This window comes from Heloderma suspectum, chromosome 4 (genome assembly GCF_057233095.1).
Source record: "Heloderma suspectum isolate Gila_16-S chromosome 4, 16-S_ref, whole genome shotgun sequence".
NCBI classification, from domain to species: domain Eukaryota; kingdom Metazoa; phylum Chordata; class Lepidosauria; order Squamata; family Helodermatidae; genus Heloderma; species Heloderma suspectum.
Window position 1 is genome coordinate 181,260,141 of NC_139461.1, and position 12,958 is coordinate 181,273,098.

Here is a 12,958-nt window from a genome sequence, read left to right on the forward strand (position 1 = left end):
TCTTCGGCCTCAGTGGTTGGGGCATAGACTTGAATTACTGTGATGTTGATTGGTTTGCCTTGGATTCGTAATGAGATCATTCTATCATTTTTAAGATTGTACCCCAGTACTGCTTTTCCCACCCTTTTGTTGACTATGAGTGCTACTCCATTTCTTCTAAGGGATTCTTGCCCACAATAGTAGATATGATGGTCACCTGAATTAAATTCGCCCATGCCTGTCCATTTTAGTTCGCTGATTCCCAAGATGTCGATGTTCAATCTTGCCATCTCATGTTTGACCACCTCCAGCTTACCTTGATTCATTGATCTGACATTCCACGTTCCTAAACAATATTGTTCTTTACAGCATCGGATTTTCTTTTCACCACCAGACACATCCACAGCTGAGTGTCCTTTCGGATTTGGCCCAGCCGCTTCACTCTTCCTGGCGCTACTTGGAAATACCCTCTGCTCTTCCCCAGTAGCATATTGGACACCTTCCGACCTGAGGGGCTCATCTTCCGGCGTCATCTCTTTTAGCCTTGTGATACGTTCCATGGGGTTTTCTTGGCAAGAATACTGGAGTGGGTTGCCATTTCCTTCTCCAGTGGACCACATTTTGTCAGAACTCTCTGCCATGACCTGTCCGTCTTGGGTGGCCCTGCACGGCATAGCTTATGGCTTCACTGAGTTACGCAAGCCCCTTCGCCACAACAAGGCAGTGATCCATGAAGGGGACAAGAGAAACTGCAAACCTACTATTCTTTCTCCTTGAATTCAGAGGCGCAGATTTTAAAATCACACCGAGTTCCTGATCTTTGTTTGCAGAAGAGTAGGGCTGCCCAACTTTTTTTGATCCCATGGGCACATTTGGGAATTTGAGAAACTGCTGTGGGCACCACCACAAAACGGCTCCCACGGAGGATATGGCCACTGGCCAGTCACATAATGGCTGCCATTGGGTCCTGGCTAGTCAGGTCTAAAGCTGCCATAATGGCTGCCATTGGGACCTGGCTAAGAGGTCTAAAGCTGGAATTACCAGCCCACTGACACCACTTGAGGTATTTCTCTTCCATTACCCCAGGCCCATTACCAGGGAAACTATGTTGCTGCTGCCTTTTAAACTGCCATCTCCAATTCAAGTAGATATTTACCTCCACTAAGGGCGCAATCCTGTTCAGGTAGGCAGCCGCCTCCCTACTCGGAGGCGACTGGCTATCCAATGCAGGGCAGGAGAAGCACGGAGGGGATCATTCCCTCCGCGCTTCTCCTGCCCTGCATTTTTAGCTAGACAGCCGATTGCGGCTAGCCACAGGAGGGCTGAGTGGGGGAGAAGGCTGCTGTACGATACATTGGATGTGTCGTACAGGCATTTCCGCCCTCCCTGCCCTGGAATGCCCCCCAGAATGCCTGTGTTCGGCTGCTCCGTACTTTTCTTGCAAGCGTGGTGCATGGGGCTGTTCTGCACTGCCTCCAAGGCAGTGTGGAAGTGGGGGGAGGTCAGTTCTCTGGGAACCATCCCCGGAGCACAGGCTCCGAGGTCGGTTCCCAGAAAACAAGATATCCTATGGCCATCTAGCCGTTGTCTAGTGGCCATAAGATTGCTCCCTTAGTCACACTGCACAAATAATAATGTTTTTCTGTTCTTATTAAATAACAGTAACTGTTCACGTTCTTCCAAAGCCAAGTAAAATAGTATGACCAGTACTCACAAAGATATCTCTACTTTCTCCCTCATCTTCCTCCTTAACTGCCCCATTGACCAAAACCAACTCAGCAAAGAAGCCCAATCATAATGCAGATCTGCCAACAGTACGGTTCATCCCAGCAATGAATATAATCTACTGAACTCCAATAAAAACTCACAGGAGAGTTTCTCCAGCAACACAGTAAGGCCCAGATGCTTCATGAGGCAATACAGGAGCAAGACAATGTGGGTCATCTTTGCTGGTCCCACGCACTCCATCCTTCCCAACTGGGTTTGGGCCTAGAAGTCCAAGGAAAAGTGTGGGTGCGTGGAGGGTAAGTTGGAAGCCAGCCCAATTTGTGACATTGCACAGCATCATCACTGTTCATGGGCCACATCAGTTAAAGCATTCCAGTTTCCTGGCTTTGTGGCACTTGAGACAACATGGAATAACTTTAACTTTGGTCTTAAACTGGCAGGGTTTTATCACTGAATTTCTCTCATTTTTGAAAAGGAAATGTCTCCCCAAGGTATTTGAATTTACTTTCTAGTAAGTCAACCTATACATGGGATTATAAATACTTAACTAATGATAATCATGATTGCATTTCAAGGTGCATATTCTTTTCACCTCAAACAAATAATAAATGCAGGTAACCATGTTTGCTAATTAGAACAAATCAAAAGCATAATAGTAAGGTCATGCTTTTATTAGGAATAACCAGAAGTCACAATCTAGTAGGGAGCCTGCTTTTGTGATATCCAGAAGGCTTCTTTGTGCTGACTTATAATAAAAACAAACAAACATGAGGTCTAGAGCTGTTTATTGGAACCCCTTCCTACATCAAGACTTTAGTTTCCTTTCCTGTCTCCTGTCTCTGGTGTTCTGTCAGGCACAAAGTCAACAGGTGCCATTTGCCACCTCTCTGGCTATGTAAACATTTTCTGATGTTCTGTCTCTCACAAATATGTTTTTGATTATGCCAGTGTCCTATAAACCTTGTTGCTCAAAGTGAAATGGCATGTACCAGCACTTAATAAGGCAGAGGCTCAGCCGACAGAGTTCTATCCCTCCTACTCTTTCCCTGAGAAGCATAGGTAATATGGAACGGGACCCAGCCTAAAACAAATCAAGGTGATCCCTCCATCTTTACACATTTCTCCCATGTCAATATTGGTGCTCAGAATCCTGCTGAAAAAGGGATTCAGACATGTTCTCTGGCTTCCACTCACAACAGACTCTTAAACTATTTATTTAGGTATAAAACAGTGGAGGCCTAGAACCTATTGACTATAATTAGCCATCTTAACAGTAACAGCCAACAGCAAGAGGTTCTTCTACCCACACTCCAAATATTACCTCTTCCTTCACCAGAGCATGTTTCATCCACTTTATCATGGATCCTTACAAGTATTAGCACTGCCACCATACTGATACAACAGCCCTGCAGTATTTCCAACTCACGGAATGATTCTGAAACATACACACACATCATTAGCTGGGTACATGTGTGTAAATGAACAGATATGTCCTTCTATGTTCAGAAAGACTTATTTCTGAGTATGCCTCCACAGGATTCCAGCATACCCTTTTTATTTCTCTCCCAATCCCCTCTTTATCAGTGATCAATCAATGAGAGAGATTCCCTCAAGCTCAGCCTTCAAAATTATCTCACTCTTATATCAGTTGACAGTTTCCAGCTACCCCTTCTCCACTGTCAGAATGCTGACAGGAACACCAGAATGCCTCCCACAACTCTGGAGTACTGGCAGCATGCTAGCTTCATATTGAAACTGAGTGTGCCTGACAGAACTTTGCCAGCAGTTGCTGCCATAGGTTTTCATAAGGCAGAAAACCCTTAGTAACTTTTGAACCACTGCTCAGAACTTCACCAAGCCAATGAAAGGCACATCTCCTCAGCAAACCTGAGTAAAATACATCAGTAGTTTTTATCAAAATTTGAAACAAATATAGAATATGCTGAGCCATACCTTGGAGTAAAAAGTACAAAATGTGTCAATTTTCAGCATTTTTTAACTTGCTGTACCTGTGGCAAGTTTTCATCAGATCACTTTGAAAGTTTGCAGAACTATAGACTCATTGGGTGGCTCATGGGTGCCACGTTTTACGTTATTAGTTAAACAAATGTCATTTTTATAAGCAATAGAATTTGAGCTGAAGAAACGTTTAGGGGGGGATAACTCACCTTAACTAAAGGGACACTCCTTTGGGACAACAGTGGGACCTGCAACAAAATGTTGCAGTCTGGAGTGCATCTGGTCACTGTTTCAGCTACCCAGCCAGCCATGCCTTTTTTCAGGACAGTCCATTTCATTCTCCTTCACTTCCAATTTTCCATCCGCCACCCCCAACAGTCAATTATCATTCTGTGGCTACTGAGCACACTCGACTCGATCCTCCATAGGCTGTTTTTTGGGGGGAGGAGGGCTGAGGTTTTTTTCCTCAACACTTTGTGTACTTCTGCTGACCTTGGGGTTTCCCAAGCCTGCTGATACTTCCTTTCTGTGCATAAGTGTTTGTCAGAAATGGATCATCCTTTCCCTTTGCAATCAACACCACAACAGACAAAGCTTTATTCTGCTAGACTTTATTCTGCTAGAGACTAGCCTCTCTACAAATGCAGATTCAAGGAAGCTCTCAGACTGCCTTAGGCCCTAAACAACTAAGCTGTGATCTCTAATCAGGGAAGATGAACCAGAAGGTAGTGAAGTTGCTGACAGTTTGCCGGTGAACCTCACTGCCAAGCTTGCTTTGCAGTAATGGCCCTCCCTTAGGGTGGCTTCCTCCTATGTTGGCTTCCAAGAGTGGCTATCCAGGCGGAGCATCTGAGCCCTGCCCCTAACTTTTCCTGCTTAGCTTTATGATGCACCCTAGCATATCTCAAGTCATGCCCCTCTTCCTCCTCCTCCTTGGAAACTTGAGTTCTCATGGTGGAGGGAGGGGGCAGGGACTCAGCCTGGCTGATCCGCTTGTCAAGGTCTTCAGAGGAATCTCTCCCAGTATCTCGGCTCACTAGGGAGGGTCCCTCTCCTGGCCTCTGATCTATCAGTTCTAATTTTGACTCAGAATAGGAGCTGTCAGACATCTGAAAGGGCTGGGAGTCATCCCTGACAGTAGTGTCGTTTTGACTATATAAGCAACAACACTCAGCACCTAGCATACTTGCATGGATGTGTTTATGCGGTGCATAAACCCTCTTCTTTGCTTTCCTTTTCATGGCTCTAAATGTTTCTTTATTGTAATTTAGGTAATTATATAAGGCATGTATCATATCCTTTATTTGTCTGAAAATACCATATGTTTTGTGTAGTAAAACATCTGCAAGGAAAGGAAGAGCTGCCTTGCTGGATCACACTGAAGTCCATCTGGTCTGACATTCTGTTTCCACTAGCAGCCAGTCAGCCAGATGCCTCTGGGAAGCTCACAAGTGGGGCATGAACGCTTGATTTCATTACTACTTCTAGTACCATTAAATTGCCATTTATACACGCATGTACTTTGGACCTAAAGACTCATTGGGTCTGGATGCCTGTTTTTCTTCCTAACCGCATGGATTGCTGAGAACGCCATGCTACTGGTTACAGCCTTAAGTAGCAGCAGCAGCCGTTCAATCCACAGTTCTACAGGCAAGCAAGACAGCCAGCCAGTGTGATGCAATGGTTAGAACAGGGGTGAGCAACTTGTGGCCCATCAGATTTTTGGCCTACAGCTCCCATCAGCCCAAGCCAGCATAGTCTATGGTGAGGGATCATGGGAGTAGTAGGCCTAAACGTCTGGAAGACCGCAAGTTGCCCACCTCTGGATTAGAGTGTCAGACAAGAACTGGGGAGGCCCAGGTTCAAATCCTCATTCAACCTTGCTGCTCCCAGGATGACCTTGGATGAGTCACTATATCTTAGCAGGATTGTTGTGATGATAAATGGGGGTGGGGGGAGGAGTGAACCAGGTGTACCACCTTGGATTCATTGAGGGAAAGATAGGATGCAAATATAATCAATAAAAGTTAAGGGTTCAAATATAGGTAGAATATGGCTATGATTGCCTGGGCTAGTGGCTATTAAAAAAACCTGCAGCCACAATGAACATGCAGTAGTCACACCTTCAGCCACTTTCAATGCCCTGCAGCTATATTATTGTTGTTATTAGTGTTGTTGTTGCTGTTATTATTAGCATTTCTATGCCAGCTTATTTGCTAAAAAGCCACCAAGTTGGTGCAATTTAAAACAGTTAAACCTTAAAACAATAAAGATAAGAAATTTAAAAGAGTAAAATGTTAGCACATTCAAACGAGTACATCAGTTAAAGAGATGTATCTTCACATCCTTTCTAAAAGCCAAGAGAGAGGTGGCCAATTGTAGTTTGTGATGGAGCGCATTCCACAGCTGGGGAACAATAGCCCTTTCACACCTGCCTGACAAATGTGCCCCCACGTGTAATGATGCCCTCCAAAGAGCTTTTCCTGCAGATCTTAATACCCAGACAGGTTCATAGTGAGATGGCCAGTCTCTTAGATAGCCAGGTCCTAAGGGAGTTGGGGCTTTAAAGGTCAAAACCAACACCTTAAATTGAGACCAAAAAAAAGTTGGCAACCAGGGCAGGTCTTTCAGGACAGGTGTGATATGATCATGATACCATGCACTGTACTGATAGGCAGAGCTAAAGAAGAGTGATCAAATTTTCTCTCCTGTTCCTGCTGCCTTGCAGCTTCCCACTTCTTTGTTCTTCTCATCTGCAGCTACCTTTGTGAACCCATAGCTCAGTCAGACGTAAACAACCATGTTGGCACATTCCATACAAGCGCAAGAACAGAAGCCCATACCAAGAGAGAATTGAAACAATCACGCCTCCTTTTGATCTGCAATGACAAGATCCACCCAGGACAAGTAGAAATGTGTGTAGCTGATAAAAGCATCCTCAAAACACATCTGGTACCCAGAAGCTCCTGTTGTTTGCATTTCTCTGGAAAGGTCTTGTTCAATCCATCCATGCCTCATAGTGCAGGGATACTTGTTGCTACTGGAATGATAGACAACAACCAAGGCCTGTGTGCCCTTCACAAACCAATATACAGAAACAGCAGGAGTTTTTCTTATGTTTTCATTGGCCAGATAAAGACTCAGAATGGTTATTTAAATCAGGGGTGGGCAAAAGGGAGATCTGGATCCACTGGTATATTTCTGGGTTATTTGCAATAGATCACCAAAGATCTAATTCCAAATTGCTTAATACTAGCAGAATCCTCACTGCTGTTCTAAATTATACTGCTGAAATAAAGAAACCTTGGGTTAACCAGAAGCAGATTTTTGTGAGCAAAGACTGTGAACTCTGTTCAGTTCTAGTATTCAAAACAAATGCTTGGGCTCAAAACTCTTTTAATTTTAAGTGTATGTCCTTTGCACCAGGCTCCGAATGGTGGATCTCAGGGTTTTAGTACAAAAAAAAAATACCCTAAGTAGATCTGGCAAGCCTGAAGTCCGCCCACCTCTGATTTAAGTTTACAAATTAGGATTCTACACTATACACATTTAGACAGAAAGAAGGTCCTACAGTTCCTAGCATTCCCCAGTCAGCCATGCTGGCTGGGGGATGCTGAGAGCTGTAGAACCTTTTTTCTGTCTAAACACGCATAGGATTTCGCCATCTGGCCCAGAGAATGGTCTGAAAGGATACTTACTATGATTACCGCACAGGGTAGAAAATGAGAGCATAGCCTCCGTGAGTCCAATACAGAACAATACATGGAAATAGCAAGAGTGGGTTAGGAGCTCAGAATGGTTATTTAACGTCTGCCAGTTGAAGAACTGACTTTGTTCAGAGACTGATGTAGCTCGGGAGCTCTGGCCTTGAGCACTGCCTTGATGGAAAATCACGAAGGAGCCATATGTGTAATCTGCTCAGAATATTTTGAAGGAAGAAGAGAGTCTAAGTCAGAAGTGCAGAGGCCCAGGGGCCAAATCTGGCTCTTCTGGGTAACCCAGGAGGCCATGCCTCCTTCCCCTGGCCCCACCCCCTTTCCCCCAACCACCAATCATTTGGCGGGTTCCCAGTTTTTGTGAAGTTTTTTTTTCCCCATTCTAAAAGGCTCCTAAGGCTGAGGGCCAAACTAAATGTTCAGTAAAGCATGTATTGTGGAGTGATGTGTGCTGCTTTCCCTACTCTCCTGTATGCATGCATGGCCCTGATTCAGATTAGGACTTTGGCACTCCCAAAAGCGGGGGGGTTAAACCTTCCCCTTGCCTTATCTTTTTTGCAAAACTCCACCCCCTCCACCAGCAATGGGCATTCTCACATTCTTTCTGCTCACTACGGTACACTGAGGACCACTTCAGTGAGTGAATCCGTTCCAGAGATCACAATCCATTCCAGAGTTTTGGTAGTGCTGAATGCATTCATTCCCTCGTCCTCCAAAAAATTCCAAGTGCAGTCTGGTATTTCTGCTCTCAACCCCTACTCATGATACTCTGTTTTTTATTTTTATTTTTACACAGCTTAACATTTAATTATTTTGAACCACCCAGAGAGCTTCGGGTATTGGGCAGGATAGAAATATAATAAATAAATAAATAAATATTCTCAAGATCAATAAGCATGATCTGAACAAGTTCTCCACTATGAAATGGAATGCTTGTAATCCTTATGTCAGAAATAAGGGTAATGCCCACTCTTGGAATGAAAGAGGAGATATATAGATATTCTGGCTTTCTGCAAAAAAAAATATGGTGGTCTAGATGGCTAACAATAAAATCCAGACTGAAAACCAAAATCTTAATTAAAACACAAGGTAAAAAGAAATAAATTAAAAGCACAATTTAAAATACAACAATAAAATACATAGAGTACTTGAAGTAGTTGAAAGGTTGCCACAGAGAGGAAGGCCAGGATCTCTTCTTGATCATCCCAGAGTGCAGGACACGGAACAATGGGCTCAAGTAACAGGAAGGCAGTTTCTGGCTGAACATCAGGAAAAACTTCCTGACTGTTAGGGCACTACGACAATGGAACCAATTACCTGGGGAGTTGGTGGGCTCTCCCACACTGGAATAATTTAAGATGAAGCTGGACAGCCATCTGTCAGGGATGCTTTGACTTAGATTCCTGCACTGAGCAGGGGGTTGACTCAATGGTCTTATAGACCCCTTCCAACCCTACTATTCTATCATTCAATGATAGACAGCACCAAGGAATTAAAACACCCTTCAGCAATAGACAGAAAGTCACAACTCTGAATAGGTGCTATATTTTCTCATAGAGAATTCAGTCTTGTGGCTTTGAAATAAAAGCACTGTATTCCAAAACTGAATGTTACCATTTGGGATACAAAGCCTGGGTTTCATTTTTCTGCAATTATTCACAGTGCAGCATGTGCTGCTTTAAATTAGACTGCTTCTGCCTCAGATCTGTCTCATCTTTACCACAAAATTACCTGTGGCCATAGTTTTATGCATGAATTCAGTCATGAGTGAGGCATTGAAAGCATTAACCATTAAGCACATACTGAAATCCTCTGTGTTGTTGTTCAGTCATTAAGTCGTGTCCGACTCTTCGTGACCCCATGGACCATAGCACGCCAGGCCTTCCTGTCCTGCACTCTCTCCCGGAGTGTGCTTAAGTTCATATTCATTGCATCGGTGATGCTATCTAGCCATCTCATCCTCTGCCGTCCCCTTCTCCTTTTGCCTTCAGTCTTTCCCAGCATCAGGGTCTTTTCCAGGGACTTTTCTCTTCGCATTAGGTGGCCAAAATATTGGAGCTTCAGCTTCATTATCTGTCCTTCCAATGAGCACTCAGGGTTGATTTCCTTTAGGATGGACTGATTTGACCTCCTTGCAGTCCAGGGGACTCGTAAGAGTCTTCTCCAGCACCACAGTTCGAAAGCATCAATTCTTTGGCGCTCAGCCTTCCTTATAGTCCAGCTCTCATGTTGCTACTGGGAAAACCATAACTTTGATTATATGAACCTTTGTCAGCAAGGTGATGTCTCTGCTTCTTACTATGCTGTCTAGGTTTGCCATAGCTTTCCTCCCAAGGAGCAAGTGTCTTTTAATTTCATGGCTACAGTCACCAACTGTCTGCGGTGATCTTGGAGCCCAAGAAAATAAAATCTGTCACTGCTTCCATTTCTTCCCCTTCTATATGCCAGGAAGTGATGGGGCCAGATGCCATGATTTTAGTTTTGTTAATGTTGAGTTTCAAACCAGCTTTTGCCCTCTCCACTTTCACCCTCAAAAAGAGGCTCTTTAGATCCTCTTCACTTTCTGCTATTAGGGTGGTGTCGTCTGCATATCTGAGGTTGTTGATAATTCTCCTTGCAATCTTACTTCTGACCTGTGATTCATCCAACCTGGCGTTTCTCATGATGTACTCTGCATATAGGTTAAATAAGCAGGGTGACAATATGCAGCCTTATCCTACTCCTTTCCCAATTTTGAACCAGTCGGTTGTTCCATGTCTGGTTCTTACTGTTGCTTCTTGACCCGCATACAGGTTTCTCAGGAGACAGGTAAGGTGGTCTGGTACTCCCATCTCTTTCAGAATTTGCCACAGTTTGTTGTGATTCACACAATCAAAGGCTTTAGCGTAGTCAATGAAGCAGAAATAGACATTTTTCTGGAATTCTCTTGCTTTCTCCATGATGCAGCGAATGTTGGTGATTTGATCTCTAGTTCCTCTGCCTCTCCATCTTTGAGCTTCTCCATCTTTGGCTGCAAAGTAAATAATCAATCTGATTTTGATATTGACCATCTGGTGATGTCCATGTGTAGAGTCACCTCTTGTGCTGTTGGAAAAGAGTGTTTGCTATGATCAGCGTGTTCTCTTGACAAAACTCTACTAGCCTTTGTCCTGCTTCATTTTGTACACCAAGGCCATGCTTGCCTGTTATCCCGGTGATTTCTTGACTTCCTACTTTAGCATTCCAATCCCCTACGATGAAAAGGACATCTTTTTTTGGTGTTAGTTCTAGAAGGTGTTTAGGTCTTCATAGAGCCGATCAACCTCAGCTTCTTCGGCCTCAGTGGCTGGGGCATAGACTTGAATTACTGTGATGTTCAATGATTTGCCTTGGATTCGTACTGAGATCATTCTGTCGTTTTTGAGATTGTACCCCAGTACTGCTTTTCCCACCCTTTTGTTGACTATGAGTGCTACTCCTTTTCTTCTAAGGGATTCTTGCCCACAGTAGTAGATATAATGGTCACCTGAATTAAATTCGCCCATGCTTGTCCATTTTAGTTTGCTGATTCCCAAGATGTCGATGTTCAATCTTGCCATCTCATGTTTGACCACCTCCAGCTTACCTTGATTCATTGATCTGACATTCCACGTTCCTAAGCAATATTGTTCTTTACGGCATCAGATTTTCTTTTCACCACCAGACACATCCACAGCTGAGTGTCGTTTCAGCTTTGGCCTAGCCACTTCACTCTTTCTGGCGCTACTTGGAAATACTTCTGCTCTTCCCCAGTAGTATATTGGACACCTTCCGACCTGAGGGGCTCATCTTCCAGCATCATATCTTTTAGCCTTGTGATACATTCCATGGGGCTGTCTTGGCAAGAATACTGGAGTGGGTTGCCATTTCCTTCTCCAGTGGACCACATTTTTTCAGAACTCTCCACCATAACCTGTCCGTCTTGGGTGGCCCTGCACGGCATAGCTTATGGCTTCACTGAGTTACGCAAGCCCCTTCGCCACAACAAGGCAGTGATCCATGAAGTCTGTGACTTAGGCCTAATTGATGTGTCCTTAGTGTAAAACTGTATCATCAACAAGCTGGAGAGAACCATTTTATCTTTAAAGCCGCTGACAGGGCCAGTGAGGCATGGGGCAGGAAGGAGTACTTAGCCAACACTACTGAGCAGCAGCAAAGAGCCTGTGCATCTTTCATGGAAGAAGATGCAACATGGCAGTTGAGGCAGGGGGTGTCATGTCGCCAGTGTTCAAGGCTCAGCAGCACCAAAGAAGGGCACAGAGTCCTATGAGTTACTCATAGGTTGGCCTCACTTTAGGAAGAACTTCTCAACACACATGAACACACACCACCTTCCAAGCCTGAGGACATAGCCCTCCCCTCAACCTCAAACTCTGAGGATGACTCCCCTGTGGGAATATTAGGAAGCAATTTGATAAATTTGCAGATAGCAGTTGCAATAAACAGTCTGTTAAGACTTATAGTCAAGGTCAAAAAGAAAAAGTTTATTCAAGGTTAAAAAAAAAGAAAAAAGGAACATACATAATCATCTCAGCTGCTGGAAAATAAAACAGCACCTCATTGCAGACGGAGGAGAAAAACGGGAGGAGGAGAGATAAGAAGAGAACTGATCAAGATATAGGAGTGGACAAAGGGCAATTAAAGACAGGTTAAGCAAGTTAACCCCTTATTTACCAGAGAGAGGATTAGGCAACAAGGACAGGAAAATTATCACAACTATCACCTCCCACTGGCCCAAACAATTAACTAACAAGCACTATTGCCCATTTCTAACATCCCCCACACCTTCTCCTGTCCCTCAGCCATAAAGGAGCAGGAGGTTACACAAATAACTGTGGGCGTTTAAGGGCAACAGCTAGCATCCAATGTGGGTGGGAGCTCTGGGCCTGACAGCCTTCTCAGTTGCCTACTGTCCCATGCTGGGACAACAGCTCTCCCTGTGTGGAAACACTTCAGTGAGTACCCCCTACAACAGGGGTCCAGAACCTCAGGCCTGGGGCCCAAATCTGGTGCTCTGGTGATCCCAATCCGGTCCTCTGTGGTTCCTTGGAAGGATACACCCCTTCCTCTGGCCCCATCCATTTCCCCCCAGCCACCAATCTTTTGTGGTTTCCCATCTTCCTGGCATTTTTCCCCGTTCTAAAAGGTGGAAATGCCTCTCCCAAGTTATTGGCAGTAAGAGCTTCCGGGTAAAACATGCCGGCATTTGGCCCAGGTCCGCTTTGCCTGTGGTCTGCCTGCTTTTTTTGCCCACCATGGGAATGCAGCCCAATAGAGCTTCTCTGAAAAGGAACTCAGCCCTTGGGCTGAAAGAGGTTCTGTACCCCTGCCCTGCAGTAGGCTGTCCATGGTTAAGAACATAAGAAGAGCCCTGCTGGATCAGACCAAGGGTCCATCTAGTCCAGCATTCTGTTCACACAGTGGCCAACCAGCTGTTGACCAGGAACCCACAAGCTGGGCATGAGTGCAACAGCACCCTCCCACCCATGATCCCCAGCAACTGGTGTACATAGGCTCACTGCCTCTGGGATTGGAGGTAGCACGTGACCATCAAGCCT